The following is a 12,115-nucleotide window of genomic DNA, read 5'->3' as shown; positions in this document are numbered from 1 at the left end:
ATCGCTGCAAGGCCTTTTATAGAGGGATTGTTCAGTGCCAAAAAAAACAAAGAGGTTCGGAAATAAGGTGGCGACGGATTTATCAGGAGTTATATTAATGGAGCTACTAAAACTCAGTCGACTGAGACTTTGCGAAGTCTCAGTCGACCAGCCAGCCGTTCGATCTGTGTTAGCTTGTAGATTCACGCTGGAGCGCTTTGTCCTTTGTTTTGGCCTGTCTAAGACGTGAACCGGCCTGGGTTTTTTTCTTTGTCGAAGCATGGTCGCGCGCGAAGCGTGTGCTTTTGTGGGCTGGGCTGGTGTTTGGACGGTCTTTTTTTTGCTTGTTCTGTCTTGTTTTTTGGGCCACTTTTTTACAGAGAGGAAAGGGGGAAGCGGCCACCGTGGTAGTAAATAAGAGAAGGGGGACGGGTAGTTAGCTTTCGGTGCACTTCGTCTTTATCCATTCCCCTCTCCCAGTCCAAAGAACCTCCTAGGGCTCCTGCACGGTTTCTTCTGACGGACAGATCGGAGTGCTCCTCCCAGCGAGAGAGGATGGGCGACGCTGCTGGCCAAGTGAGTTAGGCCAACTCCACTGTGCGACCCCAAACAGACGTCCGTTTTGTTTGAATTCTGTCCGTTTGGGTAGCGATTTGGGGTCGTGTCCGGGTCTGTCCTGGGATGCGGTGGCCGTGCGCCCCAGCGCGCGGCCGCATCCATTTTGCCCCATCCTATCCACGTCTAGTTTTCAAATGCCAAGCCCTAGTTCAGGCCAGCGGCCCCGATTCACGCCGGCAACAGAGCCAGCGGCCTACACGTCCATCGCCGGCATCAGCCAGCGACCGGCAACATAGCCAGCCTCCAGAATGAATAGTTCTCCTCGCCGGCAACACAGCCAGCGGCCGGCAACACAGCCGGCCTCCAAAATGAATGGTTTCTGGCCTTGACGTTGTCGGCCTCGATGTCGAGCTGCCTTTGCCGGGCCGCCTCCTCCATGTCGAGCTGCCTTTGCCGGGCCGCCTCCTCCATGTTGATCTTCCTCCTCTTGGCCGCCTCCTCCATCTCAAGCTTCTGTCTTTGAAGGTCTAGGTATTGCTTCATTTGCTCGTCCTTGCTTTGCCGCTTCTTCTCGTCCCGCACATCCTTTTGAGACATCATGCCATGCAAAGTCTCATGCAAGGCCATGGATGAGGCGTCACGTATGTCGTCCACCTTGGAGTTGGTCTTGCCCCTCGGCCTCTTCAACGCCTCGCCATCTCCACCTCCGGCGAACTTGGCCGTCTTCAGTCCTCTCTTCCTTTGTAGTTCACGGTATTGGTCCTTGAACTTAGGGCACATGTTGATGAGCATCCAACAATGCGTAAGAGTGAATGGCTTGTCATTGTGCCGGGCCTTGAATGCCTCCAAAGATTGGAATGCCTACACCACATGATCAACAACAAAGTGAACATGCAAACATATATACGGCCAAAGTCTCATGACCGTAGCAAGGAAAGGGCTAGAAAGAGGAGATCATACCATGTCCCCAACGCCGAGACCACTCACGGGCCGTGCTTCAACACTCTCAAATGCGGCGCAATACTTGTTGCACTCTTGTTGGATGAACAACCATGTTTTTTGAATCGAACCGATGCCACGGTTGCTTGTAATTTGGAAGGGCTCAAACATCTTCCTTTCATGGAATGTTTTGTGGACTCTCGTCCAAAAAACAATGCCCTTTTGTTGCGCGCCAGTCCTCGGATCTTGGCTAATCTCCATCCAAGAAGAAGAAGAAAGCAATGACGTTGATATTAGTGGTGCACCATTGTTCATCGACGAGCTCACCCAAAGAGCGGAGGCACAAAAAAAGAGGAAGAGCATTCGCACGGGTTCATATACACAAGATGAGGACAAGTTGATTTGCCAAGATCCATTTTTTCTTGCAGTATGTTTTTTTTACTGAAACCTCTGTGACTCAGTAGAATGTTGAAATCATTCTCTGGAAAAGAAGAGTGTGATGTTTTTTTAGTGAACCCATTTACTAGCAGTGTATGGTGTGTCCCCTTTCTCAGTTATTTTTCAGATTTTTTCACTCAACCCATTTTACTTGTGTGGTACTACTTTATTTATTTTCTTAATTTTGTAACCTTCTTCTTATGAGGCTCTATCCAGTAAAGATTTTTTACAACTAGTAGTACTAAAGTCCAGTAGCTCTAAGGGACTGACATGAAGTTTCCCCCTTTGGATTGGACTAGAAGTAGTACTACCAACACCTTTAATTTTTATGCTTGTGGGTACTTACAGAAGTTTTTCTTAGGGGTTATTAGCTGAAAAGAATCAGCTCTAGCATTCAGCAAACGTACTACCCAGCACTGATAATCTTTTCTGACACTTAGTGAAACAGGGGCACTTGCCTTGCAGGATAACAATTAAGCCAGGTTAAACAGAGGCAAGACAGTATGTTTCTTTTTCTCTTTTTTTTGTCCTGATGCAAACATGAACCCTAGTTACACATGCCCTGCACAGAGATTAAACAAACAGTGCAATTTACCCCCTTTGTAGAGCAGGATCATGTGTTTTAGGCTTCCTAAGTTGACCATTTTTGTTTAGGATATAACCTCTGCTAATCATTCTTTTTACACGCCCCGAGTCGATTGTCACCACTGATGTATTAAATTAATTAGGGGCAGCAGTAATACTTGTGCAAATAAATGTGGTTTAGCATCTGGCAAGCAGGGTTAGGTTCACACAGTCATAAAGCTGCAGGAATAAATGCTGAAATCTTGATGTTTTTGAAATAATTTTTTTAGTTATGCTTTTTCTGAATCCATTATTTTATTTTATTTTATTATTTTTGTGCTGTTAGTGAGTTACCCATTTACTTATTTTATTTTTTGCCTTTTTCTCATGTGCACGGGACATGGTTTGTGGAGTTTGTTTGAACAGTTGCAACTATGAGAGCAGGGAAGCGGTTTCGGCGATGTATGTATGGGGAGACTTTGGAAACATAGAGGTAACTCACATGCTTCTATTTTTTCTAGTACATCCTTTTCATTTTGATCCTTTGTTTCTTTTTATTTTAGTCTTTGTCATGGACACCACTCCTAACTTTTGTTTGTTGCTTTTTTGTGTTCAACCCAAATAGGTTGTGCCATGCAATGAAAGGGTCTGTTTCAACAACATGATGGGAGAGGAGGTGACGTTTGTCATTTTTGTTTTGTAATGGGTGGCAGGATTAGTAAGTGGGTGGGGAATGAGGGGTGCGAGTTGCATGGCCGATACTAGACTTGTAGCTTCAAGTGTCGCCCTTGACCGCAACTGCATGTCTCCTCCCTGACTGCAACCGACCTTTAGGATTTTTTCTAGATAGAAGGAGAGGGCAGTTGCATGTCCAATAGTAGGCTTGCAACTGCAAGCGTCGCCCTCGACCGCAACCGCATGCCTACACACAAGACTACAACTGACAATTTTTGTTTTTGTAAGGGGGCGGCAAGAGAGGGTTGTGAGTTGCATGTCCGATAGTAGACTAGCAACTGCAAGTGTCGCCCTCGACCGCAACTACATGTCTTCTCCTTGACTGCAACTGGCCTTGCGTTTTTTGTCTAAGAGTGGGAAGGGGAAATTGCATCTCCAATAGTAGGCTTGCAGCTGCATGTGTCGCCCTCAACCGCAACTGCATGCCTACACGCACGATTGCAACTGCATGCCCACACACCCGAATGCAACTGACATTTGTCTTGTAAGTGGGCGGCGGAAGAGCAAAGTGTGAGTTGCATGTGTGATAGTTGGCTTGTAATTGCAAGTGTTTCCCTTGATTGCAACTGCAAGTCTCCCTCCCGACTGCAATGATCCCATTTTTTGTCGAAGTGGGGGAGGGGGTAGTTGCATGTCCGACAGTATGATTGCAATTACAAGTGTCGCACTCGACCAACCGCATGCCCACACACCCGACTGCAACTAACATTTTTGTTTTTTGTAAGGGGGCGGCGAGAGAGGGGTTCGAGTTCCATGTTCGATACTAGACTTGCAACTGCAAGTGTTGTCCTTAACCGCAACTACATGTCTCCTCCCTGACTGCAACTGGCCTTGCATTCTTGTCGGATAGGAGGGAGGGGTAGTTGCATGTCCAATAGTAGGCTTGCAATTGCAAGTGTCGCCCTCAACCGCAACTGCGCACCTACACACCCAATTGCAATTGAACATTTTTTTAACGGGGAGACAAGATTTGTAAGTGGGCGGCGGAAGAGGGGTGTGAGTTGCATGTCCAATAGTAGACTTGTAACTTCAAGTGTGGCCCTTGACCGCAACCGCATATCTCCTCCCCAACTTCAACTCGCCTTTAGGCTTTTGGTGGAGGGGGTAGTTGCATTTCCAATAGTATTCTTGCAACTGCAAGCGTCACCCGCGACTGCAATTGCATGCCCAAACACCTAGTTGCAACTGGCATTTTTTTTGTTTTTGTAAGGGGCGGCGAGAGAGGGGTAAGAGTTGCATGTCAGATACTAGACTTGCAACTGCAAGAGTCGCCCTCGACCGCAACTGCATGTCTCCTCCCTAACTGCAACTAGCCTTGTGTTTTTTATCGGGGAGTGGGAAAGGACAGTTACATGTCCAATAGTAGGCTTGCAACTGCAAGTGTTGCCTTCAACCGCAACATGATGCCTCCACACATAGCTACAATTGCATGCCCGCACAACTGGTTACAACCGACATTTGTTTAGTAAGTGGACGATGGAAGAGCGGGGTGCTAGTTGCATGTGCTATAGTAGGCTTGCGATTGCAAGTGTCGCCCTCGATTGCAATTGCATGTCTCCCTCCCGACTGCAACTAGCCTTGTGTTTTTTTGTCGGAGAAGGGGAGGGGGAGGGGGCAGTTGCATGTCCGATAATAGGCTTGCAACTACAAGTGTCGTCCTTGACTACAACCGCATGCCCACAAACACGACTGCAACTAATATTTTTGTTTTTGTAAGGTGGCGGCGGGAGAGGGTTCTGAGTTGCATGTCTGATACTAGACTTGCAACTGGAAGTGGCACCCTCGACCACCATAGGTGGTAAGGATTCTTGTCCCCCATGTACAATCTAATACACGAGTGTCATGACAACAAACATAGTATTTCTGGTCAAGTTCATAGACAAAGTAGTTTTTTATTTTTGGATTTGAATCGCCCCATGATGATTTGTTCAGATTTTGGCTCGCGCATGTGTGTGTGTGTGTGTGTGTGTGTGTGTGTGTGTGTGTGTGTGTGCGCGCGCGCGCGCTCACGCGCTATATTTGTTTTATATCACAGGGATCACTCATGTAGAGCAACCTTTAAAGTTGTGTATTTTTTATGTAGTGCTCACAACAGTCAGTTAAAATCCACACCACCCTCTCAGGAGTATATGGGGATCCTTGAGCTGTACTTAAACACATCAAATCATTACCTTAAGTTCATTTCTATTTGATTTTTGTCATCAGACTTTATGTGAAGTTTCTGAGATTTTGCTTTTTTAGTTGCAGATTCAAGTTGAAATGTTTTTATCAGTTGTTACCTTGTAATCGAGCAATTTTTTGGCCGGTATATTTGAGCTTGTTCCAGGTTCAGTTTTTTTTGCGATAAATGCCACAGACTGCGCCCCTGTTTCGGGAGTCAGATTTTTTGTAGGCTTGGCAATGCCCCACCTAAGATAATGGACAGCAAATCATTAGTAAAAACTAAAAAGCGATTACCAAAATCCTGGACTATCAGATTGTTCACCGTGTGTGTGTGTGTGTGTGTGTGTGTGTTGGCCTGGAGGTTCTACATAATAGAGATCACAACTAAGTAGCTGTTATATGTTCAGATTGTTTATTTTTGTTCAGATTTTTTTGAAATGCGCTTATGTTTGGTCTCAGAGATTGTCTTGTGTATACTTTTTGTTGTTCAGATTTTTCTGTGGCAGGGGCGGGGGATGATATGCTGAATTACTAACTAGTAGTAGAAATCCTCTTCTAGCTAGTGGCATGATTTTAGTTTCTTCTATGTCATACTTTGTCATACCCTCCTTTTTAACTTGTTTTTCAACACTAATGTATCATATACATTTATGAATACAGCAGTGCACGGGCACTGACATGGATGACGAAGGAAGCGACACTGAGAACGACAAAAATGCAGAAGGCAAAGAGTTTGAAGATCCAGAGTTAGAAGAGAGAGGATATCATAGAAATCACTGACACGGAAGAGTCAGAGGATTGGCTTTTTGAAGAAGTTGCTGCACTGGTTTGTAACATTATATATATATTCATTTTTTCTGAGTTTTATTTAGTTTTTTTTGCGGTTGAGTTTTATTTAGTTGATACAGGAAGTTAACTAGGTAACACAGCAAATTTTTATTAACACATTTTCTTTGGTAACCCTTGAAGATCCAGTGTCTCCATACTCTTTGCTGACGTTTTTAAACTAGCTAATAGATGAATTTTGTTAACTAAGCTACTTAATACAGGGAAGTTAACCAATCGTGTTAGCATGTCTATGTATTTTTTTGTTGAAACTAGGAAAGGGCATGTGCAAGTTGCTCGTAAACTTAGTACTGAAAAACATCCATAAGTTGCTCTGATCAACTCCAAGAACAATGTCCATCATGGTTCAGATGAGTAGAGGAGCAAACAGTTCTTTGTCTTTTTATATCGGCTGGGCCTGGTCATTATCTTATCTTTGTTCAATAGCTTTTTTCAGGTCTGTGTAATAAACAAACAAACAAATTCATGGCTCATCTCAATCACAACAAAATAAGCAAGCCAGCCCAAAGTAACAAATAAACAAACAGAAAAACGAAAATAAGCCCAGGGATAAGCCAGATACAACCCAGCAGAAGGATAACTAGTAAACAGGCCTAATCTACCTATGATGACGTCAGCCGACTGAGACTTCACGAAGTCTCAGTCGACTGAGACCTAGACATACCCACTTACACTAGTAGAAAACGGAGCTTTAAAACCGGTTTGTAAGGGCCTTTAGTGCCGGTTATGGAACCGGCACTAAAGTGTGGGCACTAAAGCCCCCCCCCCTTAGTACTGGTTCGGCACGAACCGGCGCTAAAGTGCCACCACGTGGCATGAGCTCGCGCCCTAGTATGGGGGACCTTTAGTACCGGTTGGTGTTACCAACCGGTACTAAAGGTTTTTTTTTTGATTTTTTTTTTTTGAAAATTTTGGAAAAAAAATTAATTTTTTTTCGATTTTTAATTTTTCTGAATTATTTGATGATTTAGTCTCTAATCACCTCTCTTAACTGCTCAAGTGTGGATCACTCATTCCAAATCATCTAACTTCCCGACCGGTCACCCATCCCTCTCACTACTCCAGCCCGAGCGGTTCTATTCTCCTTTGTTTCCGAGTCTGCACTTGTTGTTTTCCTGAGAATAGTAAGATGTAAATCCTATTAACCCTCAGGAGTTTAGCTTGAGCATGAAGTCACACATTTCACCGTTTGAGTTTGAAACTATTATTCTAAAAAAACAGTAATCATTTAGTAATGCTAATATTTCTTGAATAAGTTTGACCATAGTTTGACCAAAATTCAAAAAATTGAAATAATTATTTAGTAACACTAATATTCTTGAATAATTATGTAGTAACATTAATACTTCTTGAATAAGTAGTTTGACCAAATTTAACCAATTTTTTTTAAACTGAAATTTGACCATATCTTTTTTTCCTTTTCGAAGTTGAGGATTCTAAAAAATTCCAAACAGGCCATAGGCCGTCTCCATCGGATGCGGATTTTCGTGCTGAATTTTTTGATATATTATACGTTTTTTTTTCGACATCGTATGCAAAAGTTATAGCCGTTTTACATTTTTCCCTACACTTTTTGCAAAACATGTCCAAATTTAAGTTTTCAAATTTTCCTAACTAGTAGATATAGTAATATAACTACCTCTCGAAGGATTTTATTTTTTGAAGTTTTTATCATTTTCTTTTGATTTTTTCAAAACTGAAATGGCGATACACGGGGGAGGGGGGTTGAGTTTGAAAATTGGCCCCTTTAGTACCGGTTCGTGGCACAAACCGGTACTAAAGGCTTGTCCCCTTTAGTACCGGTTCGTGGCACGAACCGGTACTATAGATTAGACCTTTAGTACCGGTTGGTAACACAAACCGGTACTAAAGGGGCTCGTGGGGACCCGGCCTGACGCCAGCCTGCCACTACCCCTTTAGTACCGGTTCGTGGCACGAACCGGTACTAAAGGCTCAACACGAACCGGTACTATTGATCGCAGCCACGAACCGGCACTATTGATCACATTAGTGCCGGTTTTTTTACAAACCGGCACTAATGTGCTTCACATTTGACCCTTTTTCTACTAGTGTTATATTAATTCAAGCTTAAAGCTGGTCTTCCCTGAAGTCGTCCAATGGATGGAATGGGATAGGGAGGAAAGCTCCAGCATGGCAAAAGTTGTAATGACGTGTGAGACGGGTTGCGCGTAATGGTTACCCTTGTAGATTTTTCGCTTGGACAGCTGCCATACGTGCCACCAGACAGACACACCAGCTAGTGAATTTTCTTTGGAGCTACTAGTAGTTATTGCAAAATTTATTGTAGCGAAATTGTGCGAGGGAGGAAGGAACACAGTTCACTGTCCAAGAGGCACTGGATTGTGATTTGTGAGACGCTATGTATGTAGACACATTCTCTTGAGACTTCTCTTGAGACGCTATGTATGTAGACACATTCAGTCATTCAGATAAAATCAGATCTGCAAAACTGCTAGTACTTGTCCTTCAATTCGTCTACCAGTCAAAGGATGCACCAAACAGAACAGATAAGCGACGGAGCGATTACGAAACATATAATCCGGGATTATAAACGGAAGGAGGGAGCACACATTTATAGGGCGAACAGTACTGACCTGAGCACAAGAAGCTAGAAACTGCGAAACCACGGGGGCAGATAAGTAACACAAACAAACCAATCGGCAACGGGCGGCCTGACGGGGACGGCGAGTCGGTCCATGGCTCGACTCCCCGGCGGCGCAGGCACCTCCGTCAGCCAAGGGACCTCCTATACGCCGCATTATGCGGCAGGAAGTCGAGGCTTCGCATAGAGCACTGCTCCGACTGGGCCGGCCCACGCATGAGCTGCTAGCAGTGTTAAAAAAAGTAAGAAAAAGGGCGTTCGTCACGCAGGATTCGAACTCGCAATCGCGCTGATGCAAAGCCAATAAGCTGGCCACTGCGCCTTACTGCTCTGCGTGATACACAGGCAACGCAAGTACTTTAATACTAGATAAAATCGCCTGATCGGGTTATTTTCCTTTTTTTGTCATTTCTTGAAAATACTAAATAAACATTTTTTAAAGTTTGCCAACCACGCACGAGTTTGAAAAGTTGTGTATTTTTTAACCAAACTTGTAAAATGGGATTGATTTTTGAAGATGTGTAGAAATTTTGAAAAACAGGAAGATTTTTTACAAAATTCCAAAAATGAACTTGTGAACGAAATTTAAAGCATGAACATTTTTTGATTTTCTACACAATCCTTGAAAAACAGGATGATTTTTAAATACCAATCAATTTAAGACAATCACGGACAAGTTTGGAAAACAGTGAACAATTTTTGACGTTGTGAACATATTTTTAAAAATAGGAACATTTTATGAATTTGTGAACAAATCTTGAACAACAGACACATTTTCTAAAAACTCCGAACAAATTTCGAATTTGTGAACAAATTTTCAAAATGGGAAAGTTTTGAATTTGTCTACAAATTTGGAGAACAATTTTTGAAGCACGAAGATTTTTTGAATTTGTTGAACAAATTTTGAAATGGAGAACAATTTTGAAAAAATCCTGAACAAATTTGGAAGCGTGAATTTGTTTTGAATAGGTGAACAAAAAAATTAAAATCCGGTACATTTTCTGAATTTTGAATGTTTTTTAATGAGAACAATTTTGGAATTTTGAGAACATTTTTTTTTGAAAAGTGAACATTTTTTAAAACAAGAATGTTTTGAAATTTGTGAACAATTTTTTAAGGCAATAAATGTTTTTGAATCTTGAGAACAAATTTAGAAACGGAGAACAAATTTCAAAGCACGAATTTTTTTTGAATCTTCAGAACAAATTTTTACACGGAGAACAATTTTGAAAAATGCCGAACAAATTTGGAAGCATGTGAAGAAAAATTTGAAATCCTTTACATTTTCTGAATTTTGAAAGTTTTAAACAATTTTTGAATTTTGAGAACATTTTTTTTTGAAAACTGAACAATTTTTGGAAACATGAAATATTTCGAATAAAGTTTGGAAGAAAGAGAATAAAAAAAGAAATAAAAAACCAGATAAAGAAAATTATTGAAAAGAGAAATTAACTTGAAAAGAAAAACTGATTGAAAACAAAAGAGTAACGAAAAGCCAAAAAAAACAGAAAAAGGAAGAAGAAAAAACAGAAAGAGTAAAAAAGGAAAAAGAAAAAAAACCGGTTCAGGAACCTTCTAGGTGGTTCCCAAAACCAGTAAGAACCGGCTGGGAACGCTCTAGAAGGTTCCCACAACCGAAACCTGGTTGACGCTACAGGCCCGGCCCAAGATCTCTCGCTACTCAGATCCCCTGTGCGATTCCTCGACACTTTGACGCAAAGAGCGTCCAATAGGGAATTCCTGTGGCCAAGCAGCAAGGCTGAGTGGCGTTGGAGCTCAGAACCCCATCATAATCGTGCCGGCCCGCCATGGCACGATTATTAGCCCACTTGCTCACCCCTCCAGCCCAGGCACGGCCCAGAAGCTATATGTCATAATCGTGCTAGGCTGTTTTTTTATAAATCCTAAATAAATAAATGATTTTTTTAGAACTCCTCACTTTTTTAGAATTATTGAACATTTTCTTAAATTCTGTTTTTATATATCGCTTTTCAACCGTCCAAGGGTGGCCCGGTCAACCGCGACCAGTCAATTATAAACTGAATGACGAGAGAACTGAAAAAAACCATGCATCACGAGCGATCGCTCGCCTGTTGGTCGGGCCAACCCACAAGCAGAGCTGCATGAGCCCCCATTCGCTCTAGTTGCGCATAAGGACTGAAGAGGCGCTCTCCCTGACCTATTCGGCCAGCAATAGTTGCGCATATCGTATGTTGGTCGACCGGATTTTCCCAAAAACCGACTACAAATAGAATTTTTATAAGTGACAACGTACAAATATATGTGAATTTTCAAAATATGTCAAAATTAAAAGAATTTCAATAAAATATTGCAAACTTGCTAGAAAATATGAAGAAAAAACTAAAATTCAGCAGATTGACCGGTCAGGGGTAGGGGGTGGGGGAGTGTTCCCACCTAAATACATAACCATTGAAACCATTGTAGCACCATATTACATGGGAGCATCGTGACGGGATGTTAGGTACAACTGTCAAGATCTAGTAGCGTCCCTTTTGTCTAGGTCTTTGAATCTAAAAATCAAATAGAGGGGAAAATCATGCCCAATGTTTTTTATAGTAGTGAGTTTAGCTACAAGTCTATCGTCGCAGAACGCTAGAGCGTTGCATGAGTCCCATATCTTCCATAGAATGGTGAGACCGCCGGCGGGGGACGGTGCTTGTTCCACGTTTTTTGGGGGTTCTTCCGCGCTCCGGATAGGCAGCAAAAGCACACCCCCGGGCCTATATCGCATGTTGGGCTGACCAAATTTTTTTCGCAAAAATTGACTACTGCAAGAATTTTAAGAAGTTTCCAAAATTAAAAAATATTTTGGAATTTAAATATTCTCACTACATTAAAACACAGTCACAAAACATAGAGAACGTTCTCATAATTTTAATATACTCATGCATTTTAAAACACGTTCACAAAATTAAAAAAAACCCGAATTTAAGAAAAATGTTGAAGAATTTATTAGAAATGTGCATAAATTTTAAAAATGTTCATGCATTTAAAAATATACATTAATTATAAAAAATGTTGATTTTAAATAATATACATGAATTGAAATAATGTTCTTGATATTAAAAATGAAAAATGAAAAAAAACCTAAAATATAAGTTGGCAAAAATTAATCATAAATTATAAACAGAAACTAAGGGAGCTGGGAAAGAGTTGTGCTTTGTGGCTGGAGGCTCTGCAGTCAAAATAAATCATAAACACTTTTGCAAGGATATACACAAACAGTTCTGCAAAATGATGGTCAGTTTC

This window comes from Triticum aestivum, chromosome 3B, assembly GCF_018294505.1.
Source record: "Triticum aestivum cultivar Chinese Spring chromosome 3B, IWGSC CS RefSeq v2.1, whole genome shotgun sequence".
Classification (NCBI taxonomy): domain Eukaryota; kingdom Viridiplantae; phylum Streptophyta; class Magnoliopsida; order Poales; family Poaceae; genus Triticum; species Triticum aestivum.
Note: the sequence above shows the minus strand (reverse complement) of the source record.